At 37.5% G+C, this 23597-nt stretch overlaps 1 pseudogene; it reads left to right on the forward strand.

Moving 5' to 3' along the window:
* Positions 1-225: 225 nt before the first annotated feature.
* Positions 226-23597, forward strand: part of LOC119506853 — a 30990-nt pseudogene continuing 7618 nt past the window's right edge.

The raw sequence follows: 23597 nt of genomic DNA on the forward strand, positions 1-23597 counted from the left end.
CAAAAAGATATGTTCAAAACCTAACTTCCAGTACCCTTGAATGTGAAGATATTTGGAAATAAGGTCTTTGAAGATGTAATCACATTAAGATGAAATCATACTGCATTAGGGTTGGAACGTAATCTAATATGACTGGTATCTTTATAAGAAAAGCATAAAAGACATGTACACAGAGGACCCCATGAAGACAGAGGAAGAGAGAGAGTGAGTTGGCTGCCATGAGCTATGGAACTTCTGGAGCCACAGAAGCTGGAAGAGATGAGAAAAGATTCTTCTTCTAGAGCCCTCAGAGAGAGCACGGCCCTGCTGCACCTTGATTTCAGATTTCTGGATTCCACGACTGTGAGGTAATAAATTTCTTTTGTTTTAAGTCACCCTGTCTTGGTTTGCCAGGCTGCTATGACAAATACCTCCCAATGGGTTGCTTTAAACAACAAAAATTTATCACATCATGATTTGAGGCTAGAAGTCCAAAACCAAGATATTGGTTAACCTTGCTTTTTTCCAGAGTCTAGCATTCTGGTGCTGGCTGCTGGCAATTCTTAGGGTTCCTGTCTGCCCCCTGTCACATGATGTCCTCTCCTTTCTCATTTCTGTGACTTCTAGGTTCTCTTTATAAGGTCTCCAATATCCAGATTAAGGACACACTCATTCAACTGGACCATACCTTAATTAAATAGCTAAATTAAACTAAGTAATATTTTCAAGAAGTCCTATTACAACAGGTTCACACCCACAGGAATGCGGTTAAGATTGAGAGCGTGTCTAAATTCGCACTTCATTATGGCAGCTCTAGGAAACTAATGCAGAGGGTAAATGTGTCATGGTAGCCTAAATATTTAAAATATGGCTGAGACCTGAAGAATGGAAGGATTGGAAGGTGTTGGCAAGGACATCCCAAGCAGAGACAATATCATTGCAAGGCGCTGAGCCTGGAAAGAGAATGGTGTTTCTGAGGAATTGAGACATGAGGGTCACTGGAACACAAAGGGAGAGGGGGAGAAAGCTGAAGATGTTGTGATAATTTAAGAAAGTCTTACCAATAAGAGAGTGATTATTTTCCTGCATGTGTGAGCAATAGTTGGATGAGTCAAAAAAATAAAAACACAGAAAGAAAAGGAGTAAAGGAGCACCTCGGTGAATCCTCTTCTGGGAATTATAAAAAAAAATCTTCCTTTCTGTGCCAAATATATACTAATACACTTTAATTTTTCTACTTGTTTTGCTCCCTTTTCCCCACTATATTACATAAAATGATTAACCTCACAAATGAGTCTGTAGTTGAAAGAATTTCTGGTTACAGAATGAGGAGAGGAATGGATATTATCCAGAGAGTGTGGCCTGAGCTAGACGAAATATCCAATAAGGATTTCAGTTGTCTCCCATTTGGAAGGCACTGAGTGCATTCTCAGTTTTACGTGGAATATTTTTATTATGTTATAGGGAAGCAATTTTCTCTTTTAGAAGTATAAGTGTAGAAGGAAGTGTGTGTTGATTTTAGGCAGCCAAAGGGTGTGTACTATTATAGACATTTATCATGTTTTCTGGCTGCCCAGCATCTGAACCTTTTTCTGTTCCTTCAGGGAATTCAACATCTTATAAATCATTATGGGAAGCATATTCCAGATAGTCACCATTGCAGCTAGGGTATGGGCATATTTCCCAGGCTCAGCCAATAAGAGGAACCCATCCTGTGAAATGAATCAAGAATTAGCAACAAAAGGAAGAACGGAAGAAAATGTGCTCTGATGCTGGTGGTGGTGGCATCAGCATCTATTTTCAGGGACAGCAGAACCTGTAGTGCCGGCAGCCAAATCCAGGAATCACCAGCAGCAGTGAAGCTGGAGCATACCAGGTCTAGATCTCAGTCATGGCAGAAATCATAGTTTCACCACACTAAGTATATGATGCGTTTTTGATTGTGGTTCTCATTGCATCCAATCTAAACCTTTTTGTCCTGCCTTCCCAGTGATTCTATGAGACTCATGACATACTTTCAATTCATTCATTTCCTCCATTTGTATCTGGACTTGAAACTAAATTCCCTAACTAATATAACAATCTTCTTTGGGAAAAAAGGATAAGCATGTGAATGAGAATTTTAAGAGTTATGTCACTAAATGGAGGGCACTGGCAGGGCTGTAAGTTCTGGGGAGGGCTCTAAGACAGTAAGGGTATCACTGAGGTCATGGGCAAGTTTCCATAAGGTTGTGTAGCATAACAACAGAATCAAGTGCAGATTTACTAGCTCGCTCTCTGTCTGGAGGCAAAATAGATGTTTAGTACAATTCAGAGGTAGGTGGAGGGAGTTTTGCTCAAGAGGTGATACTGAATTTCTTGGTATAATTTAGATAAGTGGGATCCCATGCAATTAGATAAGTTTTTTAATAGAAACCACAGTTGATTGATATTGTTGGAATATGAATATCAAAACCATGGAAGTCCATCTGGGATGGTTAAATTCATGCATCAACTTGTCTAGGTTATGGTGCCCTGTAGTTGTTTGGTCAAGCAAGCACTGGTCTGATTGTTACTGTGAGGCTATTTGTGAATTTAAATCAGTAAATTGATTGCATCTATGGCTTGTGTGCCAGTCTGAATGTATTACTGTCCCCCCCAAATGCCGTTATTTTTGATGTAATCTTGTGTGGGCAGAGGTATCAGTGTGTTGATTAGATTGTAATTCTTTGAGTGTTTCTGTGGAGATGTTTCCCACCCAACTGTAGGTGATAACTCTGATTAGATAATTTCCATGGAGGCATGGCCACACCTATTCCTGGTGGGCCTTGATCAGTGGAGTCATATAAATGAGCTGACAAACAGAAGGAACTCAGTGCAGCTGAGAGTGAACTTTTGAAGAGGAGCTACAGCCAAGAGGGACACTTTGAAGAAAGCACAGGAGCTACAGATGAGAGACAGTTTGAAGACGGCTGTTGAAAGCAGACTCTTGCTCCAGAGAAGCTAAGAGATGACAAATACCCCAAGTGCAACTCAGAGTGGCATTTTTGAGGAACTGCAGCCCAGAGAGGAACATCCTGGGAGAAAGCCATTTTGAAACCAGAACTTTGGAGCAGACACCAGCCACGTGCCTTCCCAGCTAACAGAGGTTTTCCGGACACCACTGGCCATCCTCCAGTGAAGGTACCCGATTGCTGATGTGTTACCTTGGACACTTTATGGCCTTAAGACTGTAACTGTGTAACCAAATAAACCCCCTTTTAAAAAAGCCAATCCATTTCTGGTGTCTTGCATTCTGGCAGCATTAGCAAACTAGAACAACTTGTTACATATACAATCAACTAAGGAGATCTCCTTCAACAATAAGAGATGACTCATCCAATAGTTAAAGGCCTTAAAAAGAGAAGTAATGATTTCAGCATCAGAAGGATGAATTTCTGTCTCTACTTCAGCCAGCCAGCTATGCCTGTGGAATTCATCAAAAACCTTCATTGGCGTTCCCAGCTTGTGGCCTGCCCTATGGAATTCAAACTTGCCCATCCCCACAGTCACATGAGCCAATTACTATAATAAACCTCATAATATTACAATAATTATATTATCACTATATACATATATAAATATTTTATATATATATATATAAAATCAGTTCTGTTTCCCTGGAGAACCATGACAAATGCATCATCTAATTCAGGAATCTCTCCATATGAGCTAGGGGCTTTAAGAATTAATAGAAATTCATTGTGAAGAAATTCTTGATTGCTTTCTAAAAGTACTAATTCAAATTATTAATTAGAATAAGGTGAAGAATGCTGAATAATGTCAACTGTTCTCTTCCTTATGCTCTAATTCTTTATGCTGAAAAGATCTATGACAGAAAAAAAATAGTTCATCTATATCACTTCCATTAGGAGCATTCATTACCATTATCCTAAAACTTGACAACCTTGACAGTTTTCACACCAGTGTTTCAGAATGCAGACCCCATAACACCCATCTTCATGCAAACTGTCCTTATTTATGAACAATATTAAAATGTCACGCAACCTTTTTCTCTGTCTAATCCTAGCATTTTACCTATTAAAGGGCAACTTAATATCTGACACCAAAACTGTTAGTGGAGCATTTTTCACCTGATGTCTATCCACTGCTTTGGGAGCTTTTTCCATGTCTCTTGTGAAGCAGCCTATCTAAACTGGTATCATTGGCTTTCTTTAGAACCTTGGTGCTATATAATAAAGTTGAGGTAACTGGCCCCCAAATCTCTTCTTTCACATAAGTCATGTTATGTCTGCATCTCTGGAGAAGTACAAATCTCCACCACAAAATATTTTAGCATCCTGCTCTTTGGATCGTCTAATAAACAGAAGAACACTCTCCAAATGTGTTTAGTTGATGCAGCAGGGCATTATTATATCTTTCAGGTGATAGTTTTCTTTACGTGATTGTATCTTCATTCAAAGGTCTCCACTTTTTATCATTTGTTCTGTTTTTGCACTTCCTTAAATATATAAAAACAAAACATTTTCCTCAAATACATGTGTGCTCTTACAGGACCTCTGAGAATATGATGCACAGAGATTTGACTCCAAGCTCCAAGGTAATAAGTGTGATTCTTTCAACTGACATTTCCAAGACATTCATGCCAAGAGGCATACTCCCAGTCACAGCTGACATAGAAACTGGCCCCCTGCACCATCTTCCAGAACCCAGAAGGCACATCACCTCAGAAGGGATGCCAGCCAAAGGCAACACAGGAACAGCAGTCAAAGTAAAAGACTTAAATTTACCAAAAGGACATAAGCCCATGTTTCAATTGCTGTACATTCCTCAAGTGATTCTCTTCTGGCATAATAAAAAGGTCTATCAGGATCTGGGTAAGCTCATCCCTTTGGGTCCAGCCTAGCCTGATAATCTTGTGAGCCTTACCCAAAATGGGTCAACACCCCAGGGAGCCTCAAACATGGAGTTGCATTGTTGTTTTCATCCTCCCACTTCCTTCTTAGCACAGCAGTCTATAAAAGGATCTGGCAGTGCTCCATGACAAATGTCTGGCTCTATATTTTAAAAGCAGCCTTTTATTATTTACAGCTGAGTCTATTTCATTTTCTCCTGAAACAGAAATTTGCCATCATTCCACGACTGTCAGCTCCAAGACCAGCTTAGTGACAGACGCATTTGAGGACTCCACACTGACCTCACAATAGTTAGTGGCCATAGCACAGTGACATTGCTCAGGCTCACGACCTCAATAGGTGTAAGTGAGGAGGGTTAGGCTATGAGGGACCAGTCCTGCTGGAAAGAAAAGGTAGGATTATGACACTTTCATTTAGTATCTAACCCTCTCATACTTGGTTACTCTTATCTAGTTCCATGACTTCAAAAATCATCTCACAATATCCAAATATACATTTTCAGCACTTATCTCTCCCTTAAACTCTAGACTCATGTACCCACCTGCTTCCTTGATATGTAACTTGGACATGTAACAGGAATATCAAACTTAAAATGAGCAAAATCAAACTCGATTTTCCCAACACCTTCCCCTAATCTGCTTATTTCCCAGTCATACTCTTTTCAGTCAATGGAAGCTCCATTCTACTGGTTTGCTCAGCCAAAGAATTTAGGGAGTCATCCTTGAATTCTTTTTTATTCTAAGACTTGACATCAAGAAATCATGTCCACCATTAAAATATATCCAGAATTTGACCAGTTCTTTCCCACCACCATCCTAGTACAGGCTATCATCACTTCTCACATGGACAATTTCAATTACCTCTTGATTGTTTTTTCTCCTTTCATTTTTCCCTCCCTCCTCCTCTCTCACAAAAGCTATTCATATTGTACCTAGCAAACAGAGTTAAATCTCTAAGACATAGGACCTTGCAGATCAAAGCTTTCTGGTGGCTTTACATCTCACTCAGAGTAAAATCGGAAGTTTCCACTGAGGTTCAGAAGGTTTTCATTGTCTCATACTCTAATATCTTATTCACCTCCTATCTCTGTTTCCCTCTCCCTCTTTCTAATCCAGCAACACTGGCCTCCTTACCTTTTTTGTATACACCAGGCATGCTCCTACTTGAGGCTCTTTTTATTTTGCTGTTTCATTTTCCTGAAATGACCATCTCCAAAATATAACCTGTATATTTCCTTACTTCTGGGACTTCCCTGACCCCTATATAAAATTGCCTACCCACAGAATGATTTTACCTTCTCATCCTTTTACTTCCTCCCACTTACCCCATATTTTTTGCTTATATGTTTATTTTCTGTTGTCTCCTATCAGATTTTACTTTATTTAAATAAACTTGGCTGATTTGGTTCACTCATATATCCCAATTTTTATGAATAGAGCATGACTCAATATTTGTTGAATCAACAAATGAAATAATGAGAAAGAGATCCAGTGAGGGTTCCCAGAAGGAACCATGATGTTTGGGGATTTTGGAAATAATAATGAGGCTTGTAAAAGAGAGGCAGCAAGGAAACCAGAAGAGCTGGTATCACCAAAGCAAAGAGAAGCTACTGCTTTGAGCCACAGGAAGTGGTGAACCCTGTAAAATGCTGCAGAGGAGTGGTCAGTGAAGTGTGAGGATAACAGAGAGAGAGTGCTTAAGAACCAGAGTCAAGTGAGGGAGGGGTTGCAAAGAGGAGATGTTGATCAATGATGCCGGATGTTGATGAATCAAGGAAGATCAAGACTGAGACACAGCCATTGGATATGTAAAACAGAGATCTCTGTAATCTTAATAAGAGCAATTTCAGTGAAGTGGCGATGAAAAGCTGACTCCAATGGTCACAATAATGTGCCAAGGGAAGAGGAAAAGAAAACCATGGGTATAGAAAATTATTCAGTGAAAATTTTCTGTAAATAGAAGTGAAACAGGTGGACTGGGGTGTGGGGTCACTTGAAACATTTTTTAATGACAGAAGAAATTATGGAATATTTGTTAATGGGTGAGAATAACTTTGTAGACAAGGAAAATTGACCCTGCAGGAAAAAGAGAAAACAGCAGAACTAATATTTTGAGTACTTGATTTCATTCCCGCTTGCCTGCCTGTGCCAGTTTGAATGTATTCTGTCCCCCAAAACACCATTATCTTTGATGCAATCTTGTGTGGGCAGACATATTAGTGTTGAATAGATTGTAATTCTTTGAGTGTTTCCATGGAGATGTGATCCACCCAACTGTAGGTGATAACTCTGACTGGATAATTTCCATGGAGGTGTGGCCCCGCCCATTCAGCCTGGGCTTTGATTAGTTAACTAGAGCACTATATAAGCCCAGACAGAAGGAGTGAGCTTGCTACAGCCATGAGGGACACTTGGAAGAACACACAGAAAGCTGAGAGCAACTAAGAGTGACATTTTGAAGAAGAGCTGCAGCTAAGAGAGGACAAAACCCCCCCAAAGCAACATTTTGGAGAACAGCATTTTGAAACGTAACCTGGGAGCAAGCAGACACCAGCCACGAGCCTTCCGAGATAATAGAGGTTTTCCAGACACCGATGGCCATCCTTCAGTGAAGGTACCCCCTTACCTTGGACACTTTATGGCCCAGAATGTAACTTTGTAACCAAATAAACCCTTTTATAAAAGTCGATCCATTTCTGGTGTTTTGTGAAAAGGCAGCATTAGCAAACTGTAACACTACCCAAAGACATTATTTCTGCACTTGTCCCATCCCTGAAGACTGTGCTTCTTAATTCACTGAGGAAATCAAAATAATCCCACCCAAATCTGCCATCCATTTATAATCTGTCTTCTCTTCTTTTACAATATGTGAACAAGTATAAATCCTCTATACAATTAGATATGATCGATGTATAACGGTTTATACACTAAGCTTATGCTAAGTATGCTGATATTTTCCATTATGTTTCATTTAAAAGAAATCCTATTTTGACAACTTCATTGATTCCATGATCCACTAAGGGGTCATGATCGATAAACACCAGTCCAGGGTCTGAGAGTGAAAAATGGGTGACTGGTATGGGTTTAAGACAAAATCTTTGGAGAAGAGGTCAAGGATTTGAGAGAACAAGCTAGTGGAAATACACTCAGTAGAGGCATATGGAAATCACCATGAATTTGGCAGGATTGATGTTAACACAGAGAAGCTATGAGCCAAGTGCTAAATCTTAAAGAATTGAGGTGAAATAGCCCAAGTGTCTTTGGATAACAGTTGAGGCATACTGGGTGGCTGAAACTATTTGGCTGAGCTTCAGTGGAATTGGGTATTCTTGCTTTGTATACCACACCTGGATGATCTCAACAGCTCATATGAGCATAACAATTATGAATCAAAAGCTTACAAAAATGTATCTTCTGTGGAGCTCTCTGCCCTCTGAACCCAGACTCACATAGCCATATACTTATATAACATTTTCACTGATGTTCTGCAAGCCCAGAAATAAATACCTTGAAAATTAAAAGAATCTCTCACTCCTTTCTGATTGCTAGAGAAAGAAATCTCAATATCAACCTTAATTTCTCTCTTGTCTCACAATCACAAAGTCATGCTGATTCTAGCTCCAATAAATCCTTCATATCTGCAAAGTTCTCTCCAACCTTCTGTCACAACTTTATTTCAGGAGGCCAGAATTTCTTGCCTGGAGTTCTGCAGGAGCTTCCTATTTCCCCTGCCTGCTTTCTTCCTCCTGGTGTCCATGCAGAAGATTAATTAGAGAGGAAAAGACTGGAAGAGGCAGCCAACTATTAGATATTTCTTTTTTAAAACATAAAAACAATGTTTTTGCTGCTGGATTTTTCAATATTTCCAAATTTAGAGAAGTTTCCTATATGTGAAGCTTGGAAAAGGGAGGAATCCCACCATAGGAACTGAAGGGGGATCGATTTTTGCCCTTCATTATCTAGTACCTAGAGTATGGACACTCCATTTTTGCTTGGCCAGTTTAATACCCATACTCAAGAATTTAAATCTGGAGCAAATGATGTAAAAGGACATTTATCTATGGCACTCAGCAACAGGACTGTTTAGCAGATGTAATGTCAGCAGATTCCAGATGGGAATGGCAGTTTTTCCAGTAGTTTCAGTGCCCATGGTGGCATCCTATACAGACTGCATCAACACATCACCTTGGCTGTGGTCTCAGCTGCCTAGACTCCATTGGTTTCCACATGTTTTTAGAGTCGTTCCCAGCTATCCTGTTGATTTCATAAGTATTTCCAAACCTGTATAATAAATTCTTTGCTGCTCAAGCTAGCCAATGCAATGCTAGCAATGCATATTATTTGCATTCTAAGTAATTACATATCACTTACAATGCAAACTCTGACTGACACAGACCAATTGGGAGCAATGGCTTAGGGTAAAAGAGGAAAGTGACCCAAATTAAAATAAGGGCATCATGATGGTGAGCAAGGACAAGGATAGAAAAAGCATCAGGAGTTAAAACCACAGGAGTGTATTGGATATTAGGATAAAGAGAAGAGTCACAGATGATAGTTTTTAGCCTGATGAATGAGGTGGTAGGTGGTACTTCCTAAAACAACAAAAAATAGAGAAAAAATTTAAAGGAATTGGGTGGGGGCAGAGTAGTGAAGATAATTAGTTCCATTTTATAAAAGTTGAGTATGAGACTTCTATGAGACAGTGTTATGGGAGACATAGAGCAGACAGAAGGATAAAAGTATGAATCTGTGGGAAAATGTCAAGGATAAAGATAGAGATTTGAGAGTCATCAGGAATTGAAATCATGAGAGGAAATGAGATCACTCTGGAAGACTTCTTAGCATGAGAAGAGTGGGTCACAGATAGACATCTGGAGAACACCATAATTTAAGAGACGAGCTTAAGAAGAGAAGCCTAGGAAATAAATCACATCATTCTGGACCACAGTTCCTTCCCTGATGAGGTGGTATGACTTTAATTACTTTTTCTAGTTTCCTTGAACATGTAGTGCTACTTGAAAGTAATTTTCTTGTCTTTGGCAGCTCCTTCCCCATGAGCAATGATTTCAAATACTTATTACCTACTTCAAGTTTCTAACCCAAGATCCAGTCCCCACATTCTTTGCTGTCAACCAACTACCTACAGGATCTGAAGAATAACAAAACTTTTTAGGCAATTCTGTCAGAGGGCAAATCTCTAAAGGTAACGCAGCAGAGGGATTAGCTTATCTGTCACCACACATCTACGTACGTCCTTTATATGGACAGACTTTTTCCATTTTCCCCCAGCACCACCTTGAGTTTATGGGTCCTTGAGGGGCAGAACCCTATGCCAGTGATCCAATTAGGATCTGCCTGACCCACGAGACTCCACCAGTTCTTACCTACACTTTTTTACCTTATTTTTGGTCTTTGTTGTCTTATATCAAACCAGTTATCACTGGTCAAATATGAGGACTGAGTTTTCATAAAAAGTCACCTACATTGCAGGGGCCAATTTTTACATTGTTGGACAAGACCCTGCCGGCATGCTTTATCCAGAAAAAGGGAAGGATCTCTAAGACCCAGCTCATGGCATCAAAGTGCTGACAATGGCCCCTGGCCAAATCACCTTGGAAATAGTTCCCTTTAGAGTTGCAGCTTACAAGAAGAAGAAGAAGCATATGGACTACTATAACTCTGGACACCATGAAGACTTTGAATTTATTTCAGGAACACAAATGCGCAAAATTGCCTGAGAAGGCCAGAAACTTCCTGAGGGTTTCATGGCTCCCAAGGCTCGGACTGTGCTGATGGAGTACTACAGAACTTTGGAGAAAGTTTAAGCTGTTAACCTATCACTCCACCTTTGACACTTCATTGATTAACACACAGGGACCACACAGTCACTGTGGGCATTGCCTTGTGGTGGCGTATGTCTGGTGGTGGCGTATGTCTGGAAGCACTGCTTAAAAACAGACCATTTTCCTTAACTAGCATCAGTTTTGGTCTGCCTCATGAGTTCTGTTTTGAACTAGTGTAACACACTGCTGGTTTTAATGTATCTTTTCCATTTATTATAGCTAATACTCCTTCAATATGATTTTAAAATCTTGTCTTTTTATATTACATGTATGCTTCTGTCTTATGATTTTTTTCAAGCTGTTATCTTAGTTGTAACCAGTAGCACACACATTGAATCTTACTTTTCATCCCTTTTAAAGAAAAGGAAAAGCCACTGAACATTAAACTTGGCTAGATCTTGTTTTCAAATTTTACAAGACATCTGTAGCAATTAGATTTTTTTCTACACTGAAAATATGAACTGCCTTTCTTCCTTCCAAACAGCTATTGATCTCTCAGCTGTTACAATCTAAACTATTCTTATGATCTATGTAAGCCCTGAAGGAACTTTCTTTATTCAATAAAATTAAAATTTTGGCTTAATTAAAAAAAAAAAAAAAAAGTCACCTATGGTTATGAAGTCACTAGCCTCCCTAGGACTTAATGGTTGCTGCAACATAGCCAACTTTACTTATTAGAGAAGAGGTGATGAGAAAGAAAATGAATGCAAGTTCAAATTTTCCCTCTTTCCTTTGTCTTGGTGTGGAGGAAGGAAGGAAAAGAGTATTATATTCCATAGGCTGAAAATAGGACACGGGAAAACTGAGAAAGGAAGCATAGGACTATGCAGAGATTCTGATAAGGGAAACACACGTAAGAATACCAAGTTCAGAGTATCCAGAGATTAAAATAAAGGTTCAGTACACAAATTAAAGATTTCAGGTTAGAGAATAACCATATTGGAAAAAGAAAGAGTACTGAGAATTGCCACAAACAGGCACGTGTTTATAATTTATATAATGATAAGTGGTAAGGTTTTGTTGGCTTAAGAGTCAAGGGACAACTCCTCTCTATGTGGGACCTGACTCCCAGGGGTGTAAATCTCACTGGCAATGTGGGATATGACTCTCGAGGATGAATCTGGACCCAACATCATGGGATAGAGAACATCTTCTTGACCAAAAGGGGGATGTGAAATGAAACAAAATAAAGTTTCAGTGGCTGAGAGATTCCAAATGGAGTCAAGAGGTCACTTTGGTGGGCACTCTTACACACTATATCGACAACCCTTTTTAGGTTTTAAGGTATTGGAATAGCTAGAAGTAAATACCTGAAACTATCAAACTGCAACCCAGTAGCCTTGACTCTTGAAGACAACTGTATAACAATGGAGCTTACAAGGGGTGACAGCATGATTGTGAAAGCCTTGTGGATCACACTCCTTTTATCCGGTGTATGGATGGATAAGTAGAAAAATGGGGACAAAATTAAATGAAAAATGGGGGGTGGGGGGAGATGATTTGGGTGTTCTTTTTTACTTTTATTTTCTATTCTTATTTTTACTTTTTCTGGTATAAGCAAAATGTTCAAAGAATAGATTGGGGTGATAAATGCACAACTATATGATGATACTGTGAACAATTGATTGCACACCACGGATGATTGTATGATATGTGAACATATATCAATAAAACTGAATTAAAAAAAAAAAGTCAAGGAGCAGGGCTCCCCCCTACGTGGGACGTGACTCCCAGGAGTGTAAATATCTCTGGCAACGTGGGACATGACTCCCGGGGATGAGCCTGGCCCTGACATTGTGGGATTGAGAAAGCCTTCTTGGACCAAAAGGAGGAAAAGAAATGAAACAAAATAGAGTTTCTGTGGCTGAGAGATTTCAAATACAGTTGAGAGATCATTCTGGAGGTTATTCTTATGCATTATATAGATATCTCTTTATAGTTTTTAGTGTATTGGAATAGCTAGAGGGAAATACCTGAAACCATTGAACTGTAATCTAGTAGCCTTGATTCTTGAAGATGGTTGTAACTGTATAGGTCTTAAGGTATGACTGTGTAATTGTGAAAACCTTGCGAATGACACTCCCTTTATCCAGTGTATGGACAGATGAGTAAGAAAACAAAGAAGTATAAATAAACAAATTATAGGGGGGGATAAGGGGAATGGGATATTTGGGGTGTTCTGTTTTATTTTTATTTATTTATTTTTGGAGTAATGAAAATGTTCAAACATTGTTTGTGGTGATGAATGCACAACTATATGATGATACTATGAACCACTGATTGTACCCTTTGGATGATTATCTGATATGTGAATATATCTCAAAAAAATTGCATTAAAAAGTCAAGGGGCCGGGAAATAGCATCAGTTGAACTCTGGATAACATAATTTAATAAATAGGCAGAAGAAGAAAAAACAAACAGGTTGAGCAGAAGCTGTTTGAGAGTTATATGAAAGTAATGAGAGCAGGGCTTTAAGAAGGCCAAGGAAGAAAAGAAAGTTTGTGTCAACTGACTCCAATGGAAGGAGATTGATAAGAAAAAATATGTCCACTGTTTGACTATTAGTGAGACATTTATGCCCTTGTCAATAGCTGTTTCTGTACAGTAGTGAGGATAGAAAGCAGAATGCAGTGGGTTGGTCAGTAAATGAGAGAAGAGGAATTGGAGATATCAAGCAAATACTACACTTTCAAGAACTGTGGAGGTGAAGAGGAAAAAAAAGTAGCTAGAAGGAGATAAAAGCTGAGGGAGGCTTTCTTCTTTCAGAAAGAGATTTGAGCATTTTATAGTTTATCTTGCATGTGACAAATATGAAACTCAACCTGAATTGCTTAAACAACAAAGGAAATGTATTGGTTCTTGAAAGTGAAGTGATCCAGAAGTAGAGTAAGCTTTAGGAATGGTTTGATAAGAGTGTCTGCTTTTCTAGTAAGCACTAATCACTAGAGAAAGTGATGGAGTAGGCTTCCTTCACCTTATGGTTTCCACAGTTGGAGACTGTTGAAGAAGTGAGGGAAAAGGAGGTGATCAATGCTGGAGAGACAACAACCCTCTCCCTTCCCAAATGGATTCAACTCCTTTCCAGTTACTGTATCTAGGGCAAACCCAGAATGCCTGTATCAGATGCAGTCTTCTCCCTGAGGTAGGGTCCAGGTACCCATAGCTACCTGATAAGTTGTCCACTCCATTGCAACACTAGAGATGAACAATGGATTTCTTCCTTTCCTAGGACCTGACTACTTTAGCAGGTAGCCTTCTGACAATGTAAATTTGGGGTCCTGGGATAGATCAAAGAGTTGAACAAATATAGGCCATTTTTTAGCCAGGTTTAGTTGGTTTTGTGGGCAATACTGCTTATTTTGGAAACTAAGAAAGCTTCTTATCTGTTTCCAGTCCATCTTAAAGGCTAGTAGTTGAAGCCATAAATATTGTCTAATTAGAGTTTTTAAACCCAGAACTGGGCCTGGAAATTTGTTCGTATACACCTAATCCTAAGTAAAAAAGCTTTCCCCAAAATGATAAGACTAGAAAAGGCAAATACAGTGTGCTCCTGGCCACCAGACTGCATACCAGGCATATTGTGAAAATAGGAAAAATTTTACCCTTTGGCAGAGTGAGATCAACAGAAAAAAAATGGGGAGAAGAGTGGGAATCCAGGCTCCTCCTGCTCCCTCATTTGATCTCTTACTAAGTCTCTTCTCTCCTTGCTTTTGTTCATTCATCTCAGCTTAGGGACAGGAATTTGGCTTTTCCAACCTTACTAGTATCCAAATAATGAGATTTCAAGTCATTTTTGATAAACAGACTCCAGGCAGAAAGCATTCCTTAGCAAAATATATTTTTCTTCTTCTCTTCTTTAAGGAGGCCTATCTTCAAAGGAAACCTAGCTCTTTATCATAAACATTACTGAACATTAAAAGACAATTTCAGATGGGTTGTTTTGGGTGTTCTTTTTACTTTTATTTTTATTCTTATTTTTTATTATTCTTTTTGGAGTAATGAAAATGTTCAAAATTTATTATTTTTTTGGAGTAATGAAAATGTTCAAAAATTTTGATGAATGCACAACTATATGTGATACTGTGAATAATTAATTGTACACTTTGGATGACTGTATGGTATGTGACTATACCTCAATAAAACCGCAAGAAAAAAAAAAGACAATTTCAACACATTTTAACCTTCTAAACTTTCTCATACATTCTTTATCCCAAAGGACAACAGACCATAGTTTAGTAAACTTCTTTATAACTGCAAATAAGTAAGACTAACTTTCCAGCATGAAACAGAGAGATTCTCTTCACTACCTACACCCTTCTTTGGTTTGGCTAGTTCTATATCTATTTACAACACTTTATTTTCTATTACTGAATTCTGTAATTAACACTCATTATGTTGCAACAGTAAAGGTTTTTGTTTTTGTTTTAATTCTCTTGCATTTGAAAAAGTCCAGAGACAGTATAGACAATTTTTAATCAGGCTCCAGTTCTCGGGCTCTGTCTTAGATCTGCTCATCTCTGAGCATGGCCTTCATCCCCTGGCTGGTTCCCCTATATTAGCAAAAGATAGGCAAACTTCATGTCTGCATACCACAGAGATCCTGGATCTCAACTCTATTTTCTGGAATAGGATTGGACCTGTGACTGACATATGTTTTCAACTGAACCAATCACTAAGTTCAGGCAGACAACATGACCAAGTCTTAGTGACTTTTTTCAAGATTGTACCCAGCCTCTCAATGGATTCTCAAATTGAGATATAAGAAGCTGTGGGAAGTTGTACGAAACCAATAAATTTAGAGGGCAATTAAGAAATGTCAACTATAATATTCAAAAGGGAGACGTTGAAGACATATTAAGGTAGGAATTATTCAAAGGAGGAAGACTCTGTAACTGATTTTAAAGAGGAGATAAAATCAATAGTAAAGTGAGAGGATTATCTTTAGGTGGAAGAAGGATACCTCATATTACAATATACTATAGGCTTTACCCATTTTCCCCTAATGGTAACATTTTATAAAACTTTAGTAGAGTATCACAACTAGGATATTGACATTGACATTGACAAAATGCACCATTTTTCTTGAATTTTGAAACCAATTTAAAGACAATGGAATTGATTAGTTGAGGAAGTTTTTGTCTGATAGCCTCTATTACTTTTGAGGAAAAAATGGTCATCTTCAGATAATAAAGTATAATGGAAAAAATTACATTCAGAGGAGGAGGTTGTGGTGAATCACAGGCTAGAAAAATATCAGGATTTTTCAAAAAAATTTGCATACAAAGAAGTCCATAGTAAGACACTAGTGGCTTTTGTTTGCACTGTGTATGTGTATCATGCTTTTCTGGGAATAAGCCTGAGAACATGTGATAATATAAAGAATTTGTGACAGCAGTTCAGAGTGGGCTGGCTTAAAATCAAGGTGACTAAAAAGGTGATTATTTCCAAGTTTCTTTTATATAAAGTTACTTATAGGTACTTTGCCTTGGTAAAAACTTCTTTAACCTGTTTCCAAATTCCTTAAAAATAACACTTTTTAGCTTCAAAATTAAGTGCAAAGAGTGAGAACCAGAAACTCTCCCATGACTGAGGTTTGGCAAAGCAGTTTTTTTCAGAAAAAGAAAAGTGACATCTGCAAGTAACATTTTTCACCCATGAGTGGGATATTGCAGAAAGTTTTGTGTTGTTTTATCAAAGCATCTGAATGCATTGATAGAACTGTGAATTCTAGGGCTTCAATAAAACATTTCTTTTAATCTATTTTCTTTAAATGACACTTGGGACAAAAGCAATCATAACTGCTTATCAAATTATACAGACCCCCAATTTCATATATTTAGAATTAATTTCTAAATTAATTCTATTCATTCAAAAAGTATTACTGAGATCTACTATATGATTGGCACTGCCCTGGATACTGGGGATGTATTGACAAACAAAACAGACATGGTTTCTCCCCTCAAAAATCTTACATTATACCTGAGTACATGGAAAAAAAGCAAAAAGTTATAGGGAAAATAAAACTTTCTCCCCCAAATTTTCTCAAATCTCAAACAAAATTCAAGCAAAACTTTATACCTCATTATTATGATTGACTCTTCTAAGAATTAATGTATTTAGGCAGTTTATCTTGGTCTAAATTAGATATCACTTGATTCACACTGCTTTTTAAGGTACATATCATTACCTCAAACCCCATTCCCCAAGATTTCAGTGATTTCCAGCAAGACTTAGAATGTCAGCGCTAAGCAGCAGTTTTAACTGAATTCATGAAATCGCTCTGCTTTTCCAACACCTATTTGGCACAATGTTGAATAAGGGTGACAGTCAGATTTTTCCTGTAGTTTTCACCAAAAACCACTCAAGTCACTTAGGAATGTAGCAATTTAAGTGAGGACAACACAGGGAAGGTTTTCACATCTAAGCAAACATCCATTCCACGTTACTAAAAAGATCTATGGCTGCCCTAACAGCAGTGAACTTGTCCCCCATGGTCTATTTTATCCAACTTAGCACTCCAGCCTAAACCCTCTCTGACCTTTCCTTCTTCATCCTGTTTCTTTATTCATCCCTTCTGTATAACCCTGATGTTCCTCATCCTCTCCAGCCTCTTGCCCAAATTTAGTTATAAGCCTATCTTTGCATGATCAAAATTTATCAAAATCCAACCTCATCCCTGCTCTCCTGGAATGTGATTGTGACTCTAAATAGCAAACGTTCCCCTCCATTATTACAAGATACTTTTACATTACGGTTCTGGTGTTAATATGAAATAGTTTCAGCATATTTCCAGGTGAAACAAGTGAAAACTATGTATCATAGTACCAGAGAGAAGCATCAGATGACTAAGGGCGGAGGCAACAGAGAGAGCCAATTTTTCTCTGACCATGAGAGTTAAAAATAGACAAATAGAAGACATCAAAAGACAGTAAAATAAGTTAAATTTTGCCCCATAATGATCCCTGCTGCTCCAGTGTTTTTGTTGTTGTTGTTTGTTTTTTGACATTGTATGCCTCAAGTGGGAAGTGGGGCTAGAAAAGCACCCATCCTTCTGGCTGGCACCTCCTCAGAATGTAGAAGGTGGAGATGTGACAACCAACACAGCCTGGGATGAGGACAAGTGCCAGCATAGAAGAAAGATGATGGCAAAAGTAAAGGCCACTTAGGGTTGGGCTTGGTGGTCAATAACAGAAAACAACAAACAATGACTTAAAAAGAGGTGTAGTCCCACCAATTAACAAAAATACTGCTGTTCTAGGAATCAGAATGCTTCTGTTTTTCTGTTCTGCAATTTTTACCAGATGACTCTTATTCTCACGGACATATGATGGCTCCTGTACGTGGCTTTGCCTTTTTATTGGGTAAGAGCAGGTGGGAAATCCTCCCCTAGAATTTCCTTCCATATCTCATTGCCAAAACCCTGTTGCATAGTCACTCCGGCTTACAAGAAGTGGGATCTTGAGTGTTATTTTTAACTAGACTTTATAGAAGACATCAAGGAACAAAGAGTTTGAAATGGGTACTGAGAACACCACATTACAGTGTCTGCAACAACTAAGATAGTGATGATTTAGAATTTCCTGCTGCTTCTATGATCCAAGGAAAAACGAGCACAGAGAAATGCTAAGATGTTAACCAGTGAAGCAAATTCACCTTGATGATTAGATGCCTACTCAAGAACAATAATTTTAAAAGACCAGTGATATCAAGTGAGACAAAGGACTTTTCCAGCTGAAGTTACTTGAGAAATTCCCAATGTTGATATGGTGTCTACCCAATTATTGATATATATGTTTATATGTATAAAGTTTGTGTGTTTTTATGCATGTGCTGAGTAGGTATGTATGGATGGATGCATATATGAATGCTGTAAATTATACATGTGCACATGTATATGGAAAGGGAGAGGGGAGAGAAAGGGAGGGGAGGGGAGGGGAGGAGAGATGAGATAGAGGAAAGGAAGTCACACCAAGGTAGAAAATCTTCATTAAACTCTTTCAACCTACTGAGTAATAAAAGAACCTGAAATTGTTTTCAAATACCTCCAGAAGTATTAGGAAATAAGAACACAAAACTGGGCTTCCTTCCATGCAATTGGGTTAATCCTGGCACATGGAAGAATTAATGGAATATGGTTTTACATAAATAACCGCATTACCTCTGACCTACAGCTAACTTAGTCACATAATTTTTGGTTAAGTAACTTCACAGAAAAAAATGGACAGAAATTTTCAGATCTATCCAGCAAAATTTATCTGGCTGGTTTAGCACGGGTTGCAAGGATTACATTAATGAGTATTTCAGTGATGTACTTCCAGATAATTTGAAAGTTGTCCCTGTTTCAAATATTTAATTTTTTATATTTTGATTATGAGTCTAGGAACTAAAATAAAGTGAGCCAAAGTAGAGATAAATTAATAAATTATGTTGTTTTAAAATATAAGATTTCTGATAGTGATTTCTGTTTTTGAAAGGACATCAGTAATGTTCCAACCACTAAAATCATACATTTTACAGGAAAAATAATTCCAATTTTTCTTAATAAATATTTCAAAGGCTCTTAACTTGGTCTTAAATACAGGTACTTCCATATGTTCACATTATTTTTGATAAAGACATATGTAATAAAAAGTCAGGACATACTAACAAGTTTCATATGAATATTCCAATGTTCACTATTTGTTGTAATAGAACTGGAAAAGAAAGTAGTTATAAATGGAATTCAATGGTTGTTTGAACCTCCTCTATCACATGAAGGGAATGATTGATTGCAGTAGTTATCTGAACAGTCTAGACTTTTTAAAAGCTATATATATATATACATACATACATATATATACCCTCTGTTAATTTTCCTTGATTCAGCTGAAAAATGGCATTAAACGGTAAAGTCTCAAATTTTTAGCAATGTTCTATATTGTTTACTTCAAATTGTCACATGATAATTGTGTCCTTGAAATATGTCATTAATGGTTTTTGAAAACACAAAATTAATGTCATTTTTTTTTTACTCAGTGACTGTCAAAAGATGTGAAACATATATTAAGAAAAGTAATACTTAGAAAACTGATCTCTTCAAGAACAGGCAAGTAAAACAATATGCCAGCTATTTAAAAGTCTACAATTAAAAATAACAAGGAAAAATGTATTAAATAATATATATTTCTGTAAATGTTCTTTCATCAAATATTATTCTTATCTGTACATAAGGGTAATTTTAAATGGTAACTAAATGACTTAAATGGCTTAAATTATATAATTTTATTTTAAAAATTTACAAATTAGGAAAAATTTCTTTTTCCCTATTTATGTGCTTAAATATTTAATAGTTATATATTTATATACATATATATATGTACACTTATACAAATGCACATGTCACAAGTTCAACAAGTCCCTATTTACATAGTTTGACATTACAAAAATGAAGAGAATCTGTAGGAACTATTAACATATTAGAAAACCAACCATAGAGGCAAACTGTACCAAAACATCAACACATTGAACTGGTAAAAACCAACCTCCAGTAAACCTGTAAATATTCTCTGCATTTGTTCCTTTGGAACAATTTGCTCTTTAGGTATCATGATATAAAGACCTGATGCATAGAACTAGATTTGGAATGTATTTTTTTTTAAATCTTCACTTCCCTTACTCCTTTCAAAAATCAAACGACATTCCCTGATAGCTTCAGACACTCTCTTCCTCCATTCGACTTTTGAGTACTGTATCTTTCTCATGAGCAATTTTCACCTTCTATCAGACGGTTGTGTCTTATCTTTTCTACTAAAGGAAAAACAAACTTTAAAGAAATTATTCTTATTGTTTTTTGCTCCTTGTCAATGAAAAGTGTTTAGCCCATGGTAAATACCCAACAATAAATAAATCCACTTCTCAGTAAAAAAAAAGAAAAGATCAAACGCCAGCCCCAAAACAGGGATGCCAGAGCTTTAGCTATGGATCCAAAGGTGATGTGCTATTCTGCATTGCTAAGGACAGACTTTGGTATATTCCAATTTAACTAGAATATAGTTAACACTGCAGAGAAGTCCACAAATGTCTTTGAAGTTGAAATCTGCAATGTGATCAATAGGAATCAGAAAAACTATAGATCAGGAGTCACTTGGGAATTGTAAACAACATATTTGGTGAGTCTCTGCATAAGCATGAGTCCCTGCATTACTGTCTATTAAATTGATAGGCATTATTGGGTTTTTCCTATTAATTCAGAAAATCTGCCAACTTTTTCTGTTATGGAACAGACAGTTCCATGGATCAGACATGATCCAATAAAACAGGAGACAAGCTGTATTTGGCCTGTGGGCTGTATTTTGCCAAAGTCTGTATTAAATAATTGAATCAAAATATGCCCTTGGCAGAAAAAGTAGATAGTAATTTGCTGTCAATTACATAATAACTCTATTCTAAATATGTAAATATCTTCCTCCCATTAGCAATACCAAGCACTAACCTGTGTCAAATGCTCTATAGAAACCTATATTAGGTATGGAAGTTCATGTCTATATCATATGACCTTTTAACTATTAATAGTTCCCAGCAAGCATCAACAATAACATTGAAAGATCCACGTGAAACATACCTGATTATTTCTTCTGATTAGCTAATTTCCAAGTAAGACAATTATCAAAATATAATGATCACACTCTTAAACAGCGGAAGTGAATGTAAATTGGTAAAAAGAACCGATCTAAAAAAAGAAGCATTTTAAAAATATTCAAAAATCTTAATCTAATATTTTCATTTTTGGGAATCTGTCCTAAGGAAATGTCCCATAATGCTAGACGTTAAATTTACAAAGATATTTATTGCAGTGTTTATTTCTTCATTCATTCATTAAACACATATTAACTGAGGACTAAGAACCAGGCCTTCTCTGGATTGTTCCTATGCCAGATAAACCCTGAAACCCAGAAGTACCAGTCTCTCCAAGAACATCAACCAGTTTCATTCCTTTGCCCCATAAGGTCAACACCCCTTACCAGCATGAAGAAACTAAAATGTTCTTTGCCCAGATATCTCAGAAGATTGAGAGAATGATCAAATGAGAGGGAGGAGTTGTAATGGAAAAGTTAGGATCTAACAAATGATTATGACTACTGTCTCATTATAGAGATATTTCTTTTTAGTTTCTGGTGTATCAGAATAGCCAGAGGAAGTACCTGAAATTGTTGAATTGTTATCCAGTAGCCTTGATCTTTGATAATGATTGTATAAATATATAGCTTTTATCATGTGACCATGTGATTGTAAAAACCGTGTGACTCGCCAATGTTCATAGCAGCATTATTCACAATTGCCAAGAGATGGAAACAACCCAAATGTCCTTCAGCAGATGAGTGGATAAATAAAATGTGGTATATACACACGATGGAATACTACACGGCAGTAAGAAGGAACGATCTCGTGAAACATATGACAACATGGATGAACCTTGAAGACATAATGCTGAGAGAAATAAGCCAGGCACAAAAAGAGAAATATTATATGCTACCACTAATGTGAACTTTGAAAAATGTAAAACAAATGGTTTATAATGTAGAATGTAGGGGAACTAGCAATAGAGAGCAATTAAGGAAGGGGGAACAATAATCCAAGAAGAACAGATAAGCTATTTAACGTTCTGGGGATGCCCAGGAATGACTATGGTCTGTTAATTTCTGAAGGATATAGTAGGAGCAAGTTCACAGAAATGTTGCTATATTAGGTAACTTTCTTGGGGTAAAGTAGGAACATGTTGGAAGTTAAGCAGTTATCTTAGGTTAGTTGTCTTTTTCTTACTCCCTTGTTATGGTCTCTTTGAAATGTTCTTTTATTGTATGTTTGTTTTCTTTTTAACTTTTTTTTCATACAGTTGATTTAAAAAAGAAGGGAAAGTTAAAAAAAAAAAAAAAAGAAAAGAAAAACAAGGAAAAAAAAAGATGTAGTGCCCCCTTGAGGAGCCTGTGGAGAATGCAGGGGTATTCGCCTACCCCACCTCCATGGTTGCTAACATGACCACAGACATAGGGGACTGGTGGTTTGATGGGTTGAGCCCTCTACCACAGGTTTTACCCTTGGGAAGACGGTTGCTGCAAAGGAGAGGCTAGGCCTCCCTATGGTTGTGCCTAAGAGCCTCCTCCCGAATGCCTCTTTGTTGCTCAGATGTGGCCCTCTCTCTCTAGCTAAGCCAACTTGAAAGGTGAAATCACTGCCCTCTCCCCTATGTGGGATCAGACACCCAGGGGAGTGAATCTCCCTGGCAACGTGGAATATGACTCCCGGGGAGGAATGTAGACCTGGCATCATGGGACAGAGAACATCTTCTTGACCAAAAGGGGGATGTGAAAGGAAATGAAATAAGCTTCAGTGGCAGAGAGAATCCAAAAGAAGCCGAGAGGTCACTCTGGTGGGCACTCTTATGCACACTTTAGACAACCCGTTTTAGGTTCTAAAGAATTGGGGTAGCTGGTGGTGGATACCTGAAACTATCAAACTACAACCCAGAACCCATGAATCTCGAAGACAGTTGTATAAAAATGTAGCTTATGAGGGGTGACAATGGGATTGGGAGGGCCATAAGGACCACACTCCACTTTGTCTAGTTTATGGATGGATGAGTAGAAAAATAGGGGAAGGAAACAAACAGACAAAGGTACCCAGTGTTCTTTTTTACTTCAATTGCTCTTTTTCACTCTAATTATTATTCTTGTTATTTTTGTGTGTGTGCTAATGAAGGTGTCAGGGATTGATTTGGGTGATGAATGTACCACTATGTAATGGTACTGTAAACAATCGAAAGTACGATTTGTTTTGTATGACTGCGTGGTATGTGAATATATCTCAATAAAATGAAGATTAAAAAAAAAAAAAAACCGTGTGAC

Source organism: Choloepus didactylus, chromosome 12 (genome assembly GCF_015220235.1).
Source record: "Choloepus didactylus isolate mChoDid1 chromosome 12, mChoDid1.pri, whole genome shotgun sequence".
Lineage (NCBI taxonomy): Eukaryota > Metazoa > Chordata > Mammalia > Pilosa > Megalonychidae > Choloepus > Choloepus didactylus.